Here is a 14681-nt window from a genome sequence, read left to right on the forward strand (position 1 = left end):
TCAGTAACATAATATAACCAAATATAAAGGACTATCACTAACCTATCACATCTGTCAGATTTCCAAACACTAACCAAATTCACACCCTGCATAAGTATACCATCAAGTAGTAAAAGGGATAAATGTACTAAGCACTTATCTTTTTGTGCATAAACGTTCAGGATAACAAAATAGAAAGTTCTAGTTCCACAATAAATATTAACATTTAATATGCTGTTCTTCCCTTTATGAGGTTTTCACTTGATCTACATTTATTAGAAAATTCATCAGAATCAGTTTATTTATTAAATGACCCTTTTGACCATATTATGAAAATAGTAGATGGTCATCCCAAACCCACAGCATAACGTCCATCTTCCACATGCCGGCATGGTTATTAGAATGCCTGAAGTGTGGTAACTATGCCAAGGCAAAAAACCATACCATCCGCAAGGATGGCGTGCAGGGTCAACCCAACAATGTAAACCACCAACAACCAGCAAAAACGATAGTGAACAGACAGTAATGAAGAAATAATTATTTATTTATAATTTCTCCAAATCCAGACCGGTTTCGGCTATTCAGCCTTTATCAATGAATACAATAAAGTTTTTTGAATGAAATGTAGCAGCCTGCATTTATACTAGTCCCTGATTACCTGGAAGCAGTGGTACAGCACCACCTAGTGAATGGAGTATCAAAATGCATATTCCTTCTAAGTTAAAGCATATGACCAGTGACATAAAATGCCAGAAATGTAGATAGTAAGTCATATTTTCAAAGATAAAAATCAAAGCCTTGGAAGAGAGCCATCATATGAACATACACATTACATGGTAATAAACCAATACCATAGTCTATATTTATAAGTGCATATCTTGGTATTCAAAAGCAGAAAATATATACCGCTACTATATATATATTTAAGTGTGATGACCACATGTTGAAAAGAACTTAAAAAATAATAATAAAAGTAATGATCATATAATATATTACAAAATAAGGTCAAAAGAATTTTATGGCCTCATTGTCAGCTATATTATTGATTGTAATGATTAGAAATAATCTCCTTGTGGATAGTACAGATTCATCATTGTAATTGTACAATACTCAGTGTTTCAAGCCATCATATCAGATACGAATACAAAACCGTACGTATACATGTTCGTATCCTAAACAATTTTTTACCATGCTTTGTTGAGTATAATGTGAATGTTGGTAGGCCTAACCACCATTGATTTGTTCGTGCTAATTCTTGATCTATATGAGTATTTGATATTGTGACCATGATTATGAAATCATCCAGTATTATATGAAACTCACAGATGGTCATTCAGACCTGGGGGGAATAAACATCAAAGGTTGGTGATCCAATATTGTTCCTTTTGGTTTAAAATGGTGTGCCAACCCTGTTGGTTGTTCCTATCTCCCTGAATTTTGTCAATGATCATGAACATAAACTGGGCATTGGGATGTTGTATCGTGTGTCTGTATAAAGCATTTGTTTCTTTTTTGTTCCTCATGTCACTACGCTGTTCTGTCATCCTTATTCTAAGAGATCTAGAGGTTTGACCAACATAAAAAGCTTTACATTGGCAGGTAGCTAAGTAAATAATCCATGTACTGCTACAATTACCAAACACCCTTGTTTTAAATACACAATTGGTGTTGGCACTGGTGAATTCTTTTAGTGTACTGACTTGTAGACAGGAGCAGCAGTGACCACATGGAAAAGTACCAATTAATTTATCTCCACTGATAGTGGTCTGATGATATACCGCACCTCCCCCTTCTCTGTTTTTGTAATGTGAAAATAGACCTCCCAAATTCTTGCCTCGTCTGTATGACATCTGACACTGAGGGCCTAATATTGACCTTAAACTGTCATTAGCCAAAAGAATTTTCCAGTTGCAATTAAGTATATCCCTGACAATAGGTTGGTTCCTGCCATATGTGGTAACAAATCTCAAGATAGAATCCTGATGAACATGCCCTGATTTTTTGTATTGGAACAATGTTCTCCTAGCTATGGTTTTGCTCCATGAGCTAGCTTAATATATGTCTATGTCTCTATATCCTCTGTCCTGAAATCTGTGGTATAAATCTAGTCTGGCATGTTCAAATTCCTCATGAGATGAACAAATGCATCTAATACGCATAAATTGAGACTTAGGGATGTTGCGGATGGTGTGGTTCGGGTGCATACTGGAGGCGTGTAACAAAGTATTGTATTGAGGGTATTTTCTGAATGTTTTAGTACTTAGAGTGTCATCTTTGTTACGGTAAACAGTAACATCCAAAATGTTTATAGTACTCATGTTACTTATGACCGTAAACTCAATACCCCAAATGTTACCATTCAGGTAATCCATGAATTCCTTTAAATATACTTCATCCATCTTCCACACCATCCAGCAATCATCCAAATATCGTCTCCAGATATCGATTTCCACCATGTAAATATTGCGTGATTTGTCATATATCATACATTCTTCAAAGTAGGCCATGAATAGATCCGCATAAATGGGTGCAAAGGAAGCTCCCATTGCTGTCCCTTGTAAGCATTCTCCACGAAATAAAAGACATTTTTGTTTAATACATGTTCCGCCATGCAGACAAGTAAGGTGTTAAAGCCCGGAGGATATAAGTTTGTTTTCTCAAGCCAGTATTGCAGGGATTGTAGTCCCGCCCAGTGTGGAATGCTCGTGTATAAAGATTTAACATCCAACGTGCACATTAACCAGTCTGGTTCTAGCTGTGTATCCTGCAAAATTTGTAAAAAGTGTGTGGTGTCCTGTAGTCGGGCCCTAACTGATGTTAGAAGGGGTTTAAGATACTGTGTTAGGAATGCTGATAGTGGTTCAGTCAAGGACCCTATCCCTGATACAATGGGTCTACCTGGGGGGTTTGAAATGGACTTATGTATTTTTGGAAGAAGATACAAGATTTATTTCTGTGGGTCCTTTACAGTGAGATGTTTAACAGTATTTTTTGTTATGATACCCTCATCCTCTGCTAATTTAAGAAAAGAGTCTATTTCTTTTTTAAAGACCCCAGTCGGGTCAATGTACATTTGCATATAACATCTAGTATCTGCTAACTGTCTTTTCCCCTCATCGAGGTATTCCCCAATGTTCATAACCACCACAGCACCTCCCTTGTCTGCAGGCAGAATGGCAATGTCGCGATTATGCTTTAATTCCTCCAAGGCTACCTTTTCCATGGGTGACATATTCTGGCCCAGAATGTATGATTCATTATGATGAAAATGTAAATCCCTGAGTACAGATTGTTGGAAAATAGAGACATGTTTGTTCATGGGCGGTTGAAAGTCTGATTTCAAAAATAAGAAATTAAGTGATCTTTGAGAGGTGTTATCTGAAAAGAATAATTTCAAATTCAGGTTATGACAGAAAGACAAAACATGCTTAACAATGCTATGTTCATCAATGAAAAAACGGGCAATAAAACCAAGTCCTTTATTGAGTAGTTTAGTTTGTACATCTGTCAGTTGAACATTAGAAAGGTTCAAAACATTATGAAACACAAATTCCGTCAATTCAACATTGTTTGTATCAGTCCTTCCATGGAATTGGATCTTATTCCTATATTTGTGCTTGCGACCCCCTCGTCGCTTGTTTGTATGTCTAAAGGGTACTGAACATTAGTTTTTTTGCTTCTAGGTGATTCTCGATAGTTATTACAGTCATTGTCTGTGCAAGATGAGTCTTCCCCTGAAGTACTAGCTAAAGTCTTGTCAGAGGATGTCAGGATAGACCTAGGCCTTTTCTTGGGTTTATTTCCTGGTGTTTTTGACCAAAATCATAGAATCTCACAGTTTTTGATGTATCAAAAGGACAGCCTCTTTGGTAATCAGTGCAGTCCCTATTGAACTTACGTATTTTCCTATCTTTAGTTAGTTGGTCAAAATTAGCCAAATCTTTGGATAATTTGCTAACCAAAGTGGCATATGTTGGTTGTGATTCATATTTCTTACATTCTTCACATGAAGCTTTTACTTCCATTAAACAAATGTCCACCATTCTCTCATAATAAGATGCAAGGATCTTTACAAAAGTCATTGATGATTGTTGAAGAGCTTGGTTCCATTCTTTGGTCAGCCTGTCCTCCGACCTACTGACCAAAGGCTGTAACTTAACTCTAAGTCCTCTTGGTGTGATATCCTTGTTAATATATGCCTTAAAAAGTCTGAGATGCCATATATTGGAACGTAAGTTTTTAAGATCCTTATTGAATTTGTTGAAGGCCATTTCACAGCCATTGTTAATATTAATATTTGAGCCACTCGGATTACTGCTTGACATGTTATTCATACCAAACACTCCAATATCATGTCGATCAGCACATAATCCCGTTATTAGTTGCTCCAAATCCATTTTTACAATATAGTTATGTATTTTGACCAACTAGAAACCAAATCTGTTTCAATCAATATGTCCAAATTAGTAATAGTTCAACAGGGACTGCACTGAGAACCTAGGTGTCGATAAAAAATATATGAATATTTTCCAAAAGTTACCCTATAGTATATTTGGTCAAAGAACACAACTTAGAAAAAAAAACATACTCATAAATCATGAACATCCACACTTATCTATATATGTGTCTATCAGTATGTCTGCATTATGCTTGGCACATATATGTTTGTGAAAACAATGTATACTCTATATTCAAAATGCAATGCTGAATAGGCTTGTTGTTCTTGTTAAATAATATACAAGGATGTATTATTATTCATCACATGATATATAGCAATTGAACTTTTGAAACCCCTGAGCACATGTTGCCTTTGCCAAAAATTTCAACACTAACTTGCCCTGGTAGTACATGTAGCAACCTAATAAAATGTTAACTGACAATACAATTTTCAAGCGATGGCTTTTCACACATTAAAATGATTGTAACACATATAGTTGTTCATACACAAGAATAAAGTGAAGGTAGTATGCCCTACTACACTTCCATTTAGCTGTTATGAATATAATTCACTTTTCATTGACCAGTGACAGTATACTGTACTGCTATAGATCAATTCCTGTTGTTACATATCCCAGACCAACTATGGCATCAATAGTTTGTCAATATACATGCATACTAAGTAACTGTGGTAAATGGGACACTTCAATTATGGTGTCAAATTCTTGCATTCTATAAAAAAGAATGTATCCCACTTTATAAGACAAACCTATCCCAACATATAGCTGATATTATTATAGTATTACAATTGCATGTATACCAGGTCCTAAAGAATGTAGCATTTAGAGTCAACCATTCACTAATACATTTCGAGATCCAATAAATCTCAAAAGTTAAAGTCAATATGTTTTCACCAGTTCTAATCCATCAATGATAATCCAAATGCCTTCCATTAATTTCCGATTTAACAGCCTGTAATCCACCAGTACTGCCAACCTCTAACAGCACAAATGCAAAAAAGATCGTGAAATGTAAAAAAATGGTTAATATAAAGTGAAACTGAAAATTTAGATTTGTGTCCTGCCAATAGTCACAGTACCTGAGTTATTCCTGAGTTATTCCTGAGTTTATAGGCTTCTGATCCATAAATTGTTGAATGCCATGGATGGAACGCTGTACACCAATTTGCACAGAAAAGAATTGTTAAACAGCTGCCACAGAGTAGTAGAGTGAACCACCATAAATGGTTTTAGGCCCCCAAGCTTATCCGCATGTCAACCGAAACACTCTCAAGGTAATCCTTCCCTGGTCGAAATGTTAGTTCGCCATCCACTTCGAACTAAACAATTCCCCAATGTGGTTAATGCTTGACAAGAATTATCACATCCACTGCTTCACGAACAAAAAATGACTAAAAAATACCAGAATGTTGCAAAAAGAACGCTGCCAACACAGAAATGCTGTGTCACTATCGAGAACCACCAGCGAAGCCAAGACCATCAGCAAAAAACCATACGCTCCGCAAGGATGGCGTGCAGGGTCAACCCAACAATGTAAACCACCAACGACCAGCAAAAATGATAGTGAACACACAGTAATGAAGAAATAATTATTTATTTATAATTTCTCCAAATCCAGACCGGTTTCGGCTATTCAGCCTTTATCAATGAATACAATAAAGTTTTTTGAATGAAATGTAGCAGCCTGCATTTATACTAGTCCCTGATTACCTGATACAGCACCACCTAGTGAATGGAGTATCAAAATGCATATTCCTGCTGCTCCTGTCTACAAGTCAGTACACTAAAAGAATTCACCAGTGCCAACACCAATCGTGTATTTAAAACAAGGGTGTTTGGTAATTGTAGCAGTACATGGATTATTTACTTAGCTACCTGCCAATGTAAAGCTTTTTATGTTGGTCAAACCTCTAAATCTCTTAGAATAAGGATGACAAAACAACGTAGTGACATGAGGAACAAAAAAGAAACAAATGCTTTATACAGACATACGATACAACATCCCAATGCCCAGTTTATGTTCATGATCATTGACAAAATTCAGGGAGATAGGAACAACCAACAGGGTTGGCACACCATTTTAAACTATAAGGAACAATACTGGATCACCAACCTTGGATGTTTATTCCCCCCAGGTCTGAATGACCATCTGTGAGTTTCATATAATACTGGATAATTTCATAATCATGGTCACAATATCAAATACTCATATAGATCAAGAATTAGCACGAACAAATCAATGGTGGTTAGGCCTACCAACATTCACATTATACTCAACAAAGCATGGTAAAAAATTGTTTAGGATACGAACATGTATACGTACGGTTTTGTATTCGTATCTGATATGATGGCTTGAAACATTGAGTATTGTACAATTACAATGATGAATCTGTACTATCCACAAGGAGATTATTTCTAATCATTACAATCAATAGTATAGCTGACAATGAGGCCATAAAATTCTTTTGACCTTATTTTGTAATATATTATATGATCATTACTTTTATTATTATTTTTTAAGTTCTTTTCAACATGTGGTCATCACACTTAAATATATATATACTAGTGGTATATATTTTCTGCTTTTGAATACCAAGATATGCACTTATAAATATAGACTATGGTATTGGTTTATTACCATGTAATGTGTATGTTCATATGATGGCTTATTTCCAAAGCTTTGATTTTTATCTTTGAAAATATGACTTAATATCTACATTTCTGGCATTTTATGTCACTGGTCATATGCTTTAACTGAGAAGGAATATGCATTTTGATACTCCATTCACTAGGTGGTGCTGTACCACTGCTTCCAGGTAATCAGGGACTAGTATAAATGCAGGCTGCTACATTTCATTCAAAAAACTTTATTGTATTCATTGATAAAGGCTGAATAGCCGAAACCGGTCTGGATTTGGAGAAATTATAAATAAATAATTATTTCTTCATTACTGTGTGTTCACTATCGTTTTTGCTGGTCGTTGGTGGTTTACATTGTTGGGTTGACCCTGCACGCCATCCTTGCGGAGCGTATGGTTTTTTGCTGACGGTCTTGGCTTCGCTGGTGGTTCTCGATAGTGACACAGCATTTCTCTGTTGGCAGCGTTCTTTTTGCAACATTCTGGTATTTTTTAGTCGTTTTTTGTTCGTGAAGCAGTGGATGTGATAATTCTTGTCAAGCATTAACCACGTTGGGGAATTGTTTAGTTCGAAGTGGATGGGGAACTAACATTTCGACCAGGGAAGGATTACCTTGAGAGTGCTTCGGTTGACATGCGGATAAGTTTGGGGACCTAAAACCATTTATGGTGGTTCACTCTACTACTCTGTGGCAGATGTTTAACAATTCTTTTCTGTGCAAATTGGTGTACAGCGTTCCATCCATGGCATTCAACAATTTATGGATCAGAAGCCTATAAACTCAGGAATAACTCAGGAATAACTCTGGTACTGTGACTATTGGCAGGACACAAATCTAAATTTTCAGTTTCACTTTATATTAACCATTTTTTTACATTTCGCGATCTTTTTTGCATTTGTGCTGTTAGAGGTTGGCAGTACTGGTGGATTACAGGCTGTTAAATCGGAAATTAATGGAAGGCATCTGGATTATCGTTGATGGATTAGAACTGGTGAAAACATCATATTGACTTTAACTTTTGAGATTTATTGGATCTCGAAATGTATTAGTGAATGGTTGACTCTAAATGTTACATTCTTTAGGACCTGGTATACATGCAATTGTAATATTATAATAATATCAGCTATATGTTGGGATAGGTTTGTCTTATAAAGTGGTATACATTCTTTTTTATAGAATGCAAGAATTTGACACCATAATTGAAGTGTCCCATTTACCACAGTTACTTAGTATGTATGTATATTGACAAACTATTGATGCCATAGTTGGTCTGGGATATGTAACAACAGGAATTGATCTATAGCAGTACAGTATACTTGGGTCAATGAAAAGTGAATTATATTCATAACAGCTAAATGGAAGTGTAGTAGGGCATACTACCTTCACTTTATTCTTGTGTATGAACAACTATATGTGTTACAATCATTTTAATGTGTGAAAAGCCATCGCTTGAAAATTGTGTTGTCAGTTAACATTTGGATTAAGTTGCTACATGTACTACCAGGGCAAGTTAGTGTTGAAATCTTTGGCAAAGGCAACATGTGCTCAGGGGTTTCAAAAGTTCAATTGCTATATATCATGTGATGAATAATAATACATCCTTGTATATTATTTAACAAGAACAACAAGCCTATTCAGCATTGCATTTTGAATATAGAGTATACATTGTTTTCACAAACATATATGTGCCAAGCATAATGCAGACATACTGATAGACACATATATAGATAAGTGTGGATGTTCATGATTTATGAGTATGTTTTCTTTCTAAGTTGTGTTCTTTGACCAAATATACTATAGGGTAACTTTTGGAAAATATTCATATATTTTTTATCGACACCTAAGTTCTCAGTGCAGTCCCTGTTGAACTATTACTAATTTGGACATATTGATTGAAACAGATTTGGTTTCTAGTTGGTCAAAATACATAAATATATTGTAAAAATGGATTTGGAGCAACTACTAACGGGATTATGTGCTGATCGACATGATATTGGAGTGTTTGGTATGAATAACATGTCAAGCAGTAATCCGTGTGGCTCAAATATTAATATTAACAATGGCTGTGAAATGGCCTTCAACAAATTCAATAAGGATCTTAAAAAACTTACGTGCCAATATATGGCATCTCAGACTTTTTAAGGCATATATTAACAAGGATATCATACCAAGAGGACTTAGAGTTAAGTTACAGCCTTTGGTCAGTAGGTCGGAGGACAGGCTGACCAAAGAATGGAACCAAGCTCTTCAACAATCATCAATGACTTTTGTAAAGATCCTTGCATCTTATTATGAGAGAATGGTGGACATTTGTTTAATGGAAGTAAAAGCTTCATGTGAAGAATGTAAGAAATATGAATCACAACCAACATATGCCACTTTGGTTAGCAAATTATCCAAAGATTTGGCTAATTTTGACCAACTAACTAAAGATAGGAAAATACATAAGTTCAATAGGGACTGCACTGATTACCAAAGAGGCCGTCCTTTTGATACATCAAAAACTGTGAGATTCTATGATTTTGGTCAAAAAACACCAGGAAATAAACCCAAGAAAAGGCCTAGGTCTATCCTGAAATCCTCTGACAAGACTTTAGCTAGTACTTCAGGGAAAGACTCATCTTGCACAGACAATGACTGTAATAACTATCGAGAATCACCTAGAAGCAAAAAAACTAATGTTCAGTACCCTTTAGACATACAAACAAGCGATGAGGAGGTCGCAAGCACAAATATAGGAATAAGATCCAATTCCATGGAAGGGCTGATACAAACAATGTTGAATTGACGGAATTTGTGTTTCATAATGTTTTGAACCTTTCTAATGTTCAACTGACAGATGTACAAACTAAACTACTTAATAAAGGACTTGGTTTTATTCCCAGTTTTTTCATTAATGAACACAGCATTGTTAAGGATGTTTTGTCTTTCTGTCGTAACCTGAATTTGAAATTATTCATTTCAGATAACACCTCTCAAAGATCACTTGATTTCAAATTTTTGAAATCAGACTTTCAACCGCCCATGAACAAACATGTCTCTATTTTCCAACAATCTGTACTTAGGGATTTACATTTTCATCATAATGAATCATACATTCTGGGCCAGAATATGTCACCCATGGAAAAGGTAGCCTTGGAGGAATTAAAGCATAATCGCGACATTGCCATTCTGCCTGCAGACAAGGGAGGTGCTGTGGTGGTTATGAACATTGGGGAATACCTCGATGAGGGGAAAAGACAGTTAGCAGATACTAGATGTTATATGCAAATGTACATTGACCCGACTGGGGTCTTTAAAAAAGAAATAGACTCTTTTCTTAAATTAGCAGAGGATGAGGGTATCATAACAAAAAATACTGTTAAACATCTCACTGTAAAGGACCCACAGAAACAAATCTTGTATCTTCTTCCAAAAATACATAAGTCCATTTCAAAACCCCCAGGTAGACCCATTGTATCAGGGATAGGGTCCTTGACTGAACCACTATCAGCATTCCTAACACAGTATCTTAAACCCCTTCTAACATCAGTTAGGGCCCGACTACAGGACACCACACACTTTTTACAAATTTTGCAGGATACACAGCTAGAACCAGACTGGTTAATGTGCACGTTGGATGTTAAATCTTTATACACGAGCATTCCACACTGGGCGGGACTACAATTCCTGCAATACTGGCTTGAGGGAACAAACTTATATCCTCCGGGCTTTAAAACCTTACTTGTCTGCATGGCGGAACATGTATTAAACAAAAATGTCTTTTATTTCCATGGAGAATGCTTTTGGCAGTTACAAGGGACAGCAATGGGAGCTTCCTTTGCACCCATTTATGCGGATTTATTCATGGCCTACTTTGAAGAATGTATGATATATGACAAATCACACAATATTTACATGGTGGAAATCGATATCTGGCGACGATATTTGGATGATTGCTGGATGGTGTGGAAGATGGATGAAGTATATTTAAAGGAATTCATGGATTACCTGAATGGTAACATTTGGGGTATTGAGTATACGGTCATAAGTAACATGAGTATTATAAACTTTTTGGATGTTACTGTTTACCGTAACAAAGATGACACTCTAAGTACTAAAACATTCAGAAAATACCCTCAATACAATACTTTGTTACACGCCTCCAGTATGCACCCGAACCACACCATCCGCAACATCCCTAAGTCTCATTTTATGCGTATTAGACGCATTTGTTCATCTCATGAGGAATTTGAACATGCCAGACTAGATTTATACCACAGATTTCAGGACAGAGGATATAGAGACATAGACATATATCAAGCTAGCTCTTGGAGCAAAACCATAGATAGGAGAACATTGTTACAATACAAAAAATCAGGGCATGTTCATCAGGATTCTATCTTGAGATTTGTTACCACATATGGCAGGAACCAACCTATTGTCAGGGGTATACTTAATTGTAACTGGAAAATTCTTTTGGCTAATGACAGTTTAAGGTCAATATTAGGCCCTCAGTGTCAGATGTCATACAGACGAGGCAAGAATTTGGGAGGGCTATTTTCACATTACAAAAACAGAGAAGGGGGAGGTGCGGTATATCATCAGACCACTATCAGTGGAGATAAATTAATTGGTACTTTTCCATGTGGTCACTGCTTTTCCTGTCTACAAGTCAGTACACTAAAAGAATTCACCAGTGCCAACACCAATCGTGTATTTAAAACAAGGGTATTTGGTAATTGTAGCAGTACATGGATTATTTACTTAGCTACCTGCCGATGTAAAGCTTTTTATGTTGGTCAAACCTCTAAATCTCTTAGAATAAGGATGACAGAACATCGTAGTGATATGAGGAACAAAAAAGAAACAAATGCTTTATACAGACATACGATACAACATCCCAATGCCCAGTTTATGTTCAGTTTTTCAAGGGGTGGGAAAAACCCAAAGGGTTGGCCCCCTTTCCCTAAAGGCAATATTTACCCCTTTGGGAACCCCCCCCCCCCCCCCCCCCCCCCCCCCCCCCCCCCCCCCCCCCCCCCCCCCCCCCCCCCCCCCCCCCCCCCCCCCCCCCCCCCCCCCCCCCCCCCCCCCCCCCCCCCCCCCCCCCCCCCCCCCCCCCCCCCCCCCCCCCCCCCCCCCCCCCCCCCCCCCCCCCCCCCCCCCCCCCCCCCCCCCCCCCCCCCCCCCACCCCCCCCCCCCCCCCCCCCCCCCCCCCCCCCCCCCCCCCCCCCCCCCCCCCCCCCCCCCCCCCCCCCCCCCCCCCCGCCCCCCCCCTCCCCCCCCCCCCCCCCTCCCCCCCCCCCCCCCCCCCCCCCCCCCCCCCCCCTGTTTTCTTTTTTTGCAGGGCGGGGGGCCTGGAACGGGGTGGATCCCCCGGGGGTTTTTTTTTTTTTAAAAATTTTTCCCCTTTTTTTTCCCATCCAATCATCAAGGTTCCTCTTGAAGTGGTCCAAAGAGGCACCCCTTTCTTTGGGAAGAATGGAACCAAGCTCTTCAACAATCATCAATGACTTTTGTAAAGATCCTTGCATCTTATTATGAGAGAATGGTGGACATTTGTTTAATGGAAGTAAAAGCTTCATGTGAAGAATGTAAGAAATATGAATCACAACCAACATATGCCACTTTGGTTAGCAAATTATCCAAAGATTTGGCTAATTTTGACCAACTAACTAAAGATAGGAAAATACATAAGTTCAATAGGGACTGCACTGATTACCAAAGAGGCCGTCCTTTTGATACATCAAAAACTGTGAGATTCTATGATTTCGGTCAAAAACACCGGAAAATAAACCCAAGAAAAGGCCTAGGTCTATCCTGAAATCCTCTGACAAGACTTTAGCTAGTACTTCAAGGAAAGACTCATCTTGCACAGACAATGACTGTAATAACTATCGAGAATCCCCTAGAAGCAAAAAAACTAATGTTCAGTACCCTTTAGACATACAAACAAGCGACAAGGGGGTCGCAAGCACAAATATAGGAATAAGATCCAATTCCATGGAAGAGCTGATACAAACAATGTTGAATTGACGGAATTTGAGTTTCATAATGTTTTGAACCTTTCTAATGTTCAACTGACAGATGTACAAACTAAACTACTCAATAAAGGACTTGGTTTTATTCCCAGTTTTTTCATTGATGAACATAGCATTGTTAAGGATGTTTTGTCTTTCATAGGTTCATAGGTTCATAGGTTGGCACTAGGCTATCAGCCCTAGGGCCTATACAAGCCTAGCCATAACAATTCCCTGGCTTTTTCTTCCCACATTATTTACTTTCCTGGACCCCTGTCTAGCAGGGCGACTGACGTGATCCCTGGGGTGAATTTCCTTTCTCCCATCCAATCATCAAGGTTCCTCTTGAAGTGGTCCAAAGAGGCACTCTGCTTGACATGTATGGGCAATCTATTCCAGAGTCTGGGGAGTCTCTGGGTCAGGAACCTATCTCTCCAGCATGTTTTGTTTATTGTGGTGACAAGGTTTAGATCCCTGGAGCGTGTAGCTCTGAGGGATTGGGATTTCTTTAAGTGTAGCATGTCCAACAGCTCTGGGTTTGACATGGCCTTGTATGTTAAGCAGAGATCGCCTCTGAGTAGACGATATGCGACAGAGTATAGCTGGAGTTTTTTAAGGCGGTCAGCGTAGGGCATCTGCTTTAGGCCTGTGATTCTTTTAGTGAGGTATTTCTGAGGCCTTTCCAGTTGTTGCAGATGTCTTGAGAGGTACATACCAAATGGGGCGTTGTATTCTATAATGGGTCTAATGAGGGATGAGTACAGTGGGACAATGACCTCCTTTTTTCTGGATGAAAAGCCCTTCGTGATGAGGTGTGCCATATAGAAGGATTTCCTGACTGTTGTGGTGATGTGGTTATCGAAGGTGAGACCACTGTCCACCTGTGTCCCTAAGTCTCTTATCACACTTTCTGTGTTTAGTGTACTGCCACCTATATGGTAATTCATGGATACATGTTTTTTCCCAAAGGGGATAACAATACATTTCTTGGCATTGAGCTTGAGCCCATGGCTCTGGCACCAAGCATCTGTTTCTGTAAGGCCCTTTTGTAGAGTATCCACATCATTTGTGGATTCAATAATGGCTTCCAGTTTGCAGTCATCTGCAAACTTTGTTAGCCAGAGTCCCTTAGTGTTGACCTGTACTTCAGAGAAGTAGATGCCAAACAAGAGCGGCCCCAGGACTGAACCCTGAGGTACTCCACTTGTCACTTGTCTGGAGCTGGATTTGGAGTCGGCTACTTTTTTAGTGTGGGTTCTATCAGTAAGCCATTTAGCAACCCATTGGGTGACATAGGGATTAATGCCCAACTTAGTAAGTTTATCTATGATTCCAGAGTGGGGGATGGTGTCAAAGGCCTTGGCAAGGTCTAGATAGGCTGTGTGGACCACCTTACCCTTGTCCATGGCTCTGGAGACTGATTCAAAGAAGTCAATCAGGTTAGGAGACAAGATCGGCCCTTCACAAACCCAAACTGGGTGGGGTCCAGTGTTTGAAGGTTGCCAATGTCTTTGTTTATAAGTTCCATGATAATACGCTCCATGGCCTTGCAGATAAGGCTTGTCAGACTGATGGGACGGTAGTTTCCGGGATCCAAGGTG

Source organism: Protopterus annectens, chromosome 4.part0 (genome assembly GCF_019279795.1).
Source record: "Protopterus annectens isolate FY-2018-M chromosome 4.part0, PAN1.0, whole genome shotgun sequence".
NCBI classification, from domain to species: Eukaryota; Metazoa; Chordata; order Ceratodontiformes; family Protopteridae; genus Protopterus; species Protopterus annectens.